Source organism: Callospermophilus lateralis, chromosome 1 (genome assembly GCF_048772815.1).
Source record: "Callospermophilus lateralis isolate mCalLat2 chromosome 1, mCalLat2.hap1, whole genome shotgun sequence".
In the NCBI taxonomy this organism is placed as follows: domain Eukaryota; kingdom Metazoa; phylum Chordata; class Mammalia; order Rodentia; family Sciuridae; genus Callospermophilus; species Callospermophilus lateralis.
Genome location: NC_135305.1, coordinates 122,595,778 through 122,598,954, shown reverse-complemented (window position 1 = coordinate 122,598,954; position 3,177 = coordinate 122,595,778).

Here is a 3,177-nt window from a genome sequence, read left to right as displayed (position 1 = left end):
CCAGCACAGCCCTCTCTTCTGACCAACCTGAAATTCTCCTTCTGCCTGCTGGGCATCTCCAAATTAGTATCGTATACACCAAATACTCATCCAGTACCAATGCTAACTCACTGTTCTTCTTATTACCCATCATCTAGCTCTCCTCTGGGATCCCCTATTCCACTAATAAAACCTCACACATTAGGTCTCTGAGTCTCAAGACTGAGTTTCTCATAATGCGTCCCTCTCCACCCCATTCACCAGTAATCTGCTATCAAATCTGTCATTGATAATGAGGAAGCAGTTGCCCCTCCTGTCTGTTTCCTTCAGAGAGCCTCATGAGGCATTATATAAACATCTGCTCAAGTCCATTCTCCATTCAGTCTGAGTGGAACTTCCTAAAACATTAATCTGATCATGATCTGAATGCCTACATATCCCATTTCCAGGAACATATTGGACACTTTAAAAATGTAGCATACACATGAGCCTTTCATAATTAAACCCTTACACTTGAAGACCCATCTTCATTTCCCATCACTCTATCCTCATATACTCTCTATTTTGACCATATTTTACCTAGCCTCCAAATAGCCCAAGTAATTTATTTTCAGATTCATTTTTTTTTGCTTTTTATGACCCTTCATGGTTCAATTTTTCTACCTACAGATGTGATCTTTATTCCTAGGACTTGAGTCTGGTCATCTCTAATAAGCTTTGTTTGAAAGACATGAATGACCACAGATTTAGGGCTCCTTCACCAGGCTGCCCTCATCACTCACAGTATTTGCTATGCAGGGCCAGTATAAATACTCATGGGGCTGCAGCCACAATCTATGCTGGGAGACACTCTGGGCAAGGAATTTGATTTTTGTTACCTGTATATTTTTAGTAATAGGCTTGGTGAGCCTGGGTATCCAGGTTTTATGACTGAATAGAATGTATGAATAAATGAATGCCTGATAGATACATCTGAAAGATTTCCCAGAACGCCTGTAGATAAGCATCCTTCACTTGATGTACATGGGGACAGATAGAACCACTCTGGAAACCAAGAGTGTAAACTTAAAGAGGCTTCACTTGTGGCACTTTATAATTTTTTACTTCTGAGTCTATAAAGCAAAAGGTTCTACTTTGATCCTGTCCCATTAAACAATTATGATTCCCAGACAACTATAACTTCCTTCCTTTGTTTTTATAATGTGGAGGCCACCTTTTTCTGGGGCTTAGGATGTTATAAAGATGTAAGGTAAAAAGTGATCAGGATATAAAGTGATCTGAGCCCAGCTGACTGCTGAAGATCATAAAACTCTGCTAAAAGAAATAATTTTAAATGGTAGGAGTTATATATAAATGAGAAAAAATTGGAAATGGAAGAATATTTTCAGTGCCCTCTAAGCATTGCCAAATATAATAATAGTAACAAAATAATCAGACTTAAAATGCAAGTCTTACAAAGAGTCCTTTGGAAGTGCAACTTGTGCCTTGTAGAGGTCAAAGCCTAAATGAGGAACAGCAGAATTATCTGCAGGTTGATAATCACTCATGGGGTTATAGACCGTTCTGTTCATGCCTCTGGAGGCTGACTTTATTCTGGTGTTCATGGTACTATCAAAACAAATCTCTAGCCATAGGGTATATCTGGGGGCTGGATGCATACTGTTATTCGATGATACTACTAAAATAAAAGCAGAGCAAATTTTTCAACACAGGATGGGCAACAACATTTATGATGATTCAAGGTCACTTCCTGAGCCCATCCAGGAATGGCCTGTTTAAACTTTCTTTTTAAAATTATTTTTAATTGGTGCATTTAAACCTTAAATATGTCCAACTTTTTTTTCACACAGGCTTCTGCCTCTGATAAATATGCACATGCATGTACATGAAAATACTAAAAAGGATAAAAGAATAGGAAAAAAACTGAGGCTATTCAAGAACTATTTATGACACTCTCACCTCATGCCCAGTTATATGCTATATGTAGGGTGGTATGAATGTTCTTTGTCCTTAAAGATGGTCTGATTAAGAAAGTATATACGCTACAGAACAATTAGGAACTTAATCACAATCTTGATATTCCTGATTGGAACAACTGAGAGAACTCTCAAAGGTGAGTAACAATGTGACTGCAATGTCTTAGGCCGAATAGGGCTACCAATGTGTCAAAGGTTTTATATATATATATATATATATATATATGTATATATATATATATATATATACATATATATATATATATATATATATATATATAAATCAGTAGAAGGAAAAATGAAAATCAAAAGAAAACAATACATCCTATACAGACTCCCAGAAAATACTGATCCTGAGACATGGTTTTATAAAAATTTCTGCATATGGATTTAATTTAAAGGAAAAATCCTACTTGTCATTTACATTCCATTCAAATGTTGCAACAGCAGTTCCTGAAGCTGCTCCTATACCAACCAAACCCACAAAGTAGCCAATGCCAACGTTACTGGCAGAGTGATGCAACCAACTGGATTGCAAGAGAATAGGCTGGGGTTAGAGTTAAAAGATCCTAATAAACTTATTGAAAACAGATGGATGTTAAGGTGCCCCAATTGCCGTTTGTTACAGCAGGAGTTAGCAAATTGTGGTTCAAAGGCTAAATCTACCTGTCACTGATTTTTGCGTGTCCCATAATGCAAGAATATTTTTCATCTTTTTGAATGATTAAGTATGATTAAAAATCCTAATAAATAATAATAATTTGTGAAATGTGAAATAATATAACATTTAAATTTCAGTGCTCATAGTTTTATTAGAATGCAGTCTCATGATCTCTGGAATAACATATTAACTCTGGGTGTTTTTCTGTTACAATGGCAGCATTGTGTGGCTGCAATAGGCTCTATGTCGTATAAACCCTAAAATACTTAAACTGTCTGGTGTGTCGGTAATGTATGGGTAGAACACTGGTGTATCTATCTATGTGCTCTGAGTTAAGTTGTCTTTGGCCCCAAACTGCCAGGCCTCCTATCAACTCTTAACCTAGAATCAGCAACACAGACCAAAAAAATTGCATAGAAAAAAATCCATTTCTATCCCTTTGCCATAAGACCCTGTCCTCAGTCATGTACCTTTCCATCATATTGCCTGCTATGCTTAGGACTCAAAGATGAAGAAGAAGTCCTTGAATGAACATGGACAAGCACCAGTTCTGACAGAACA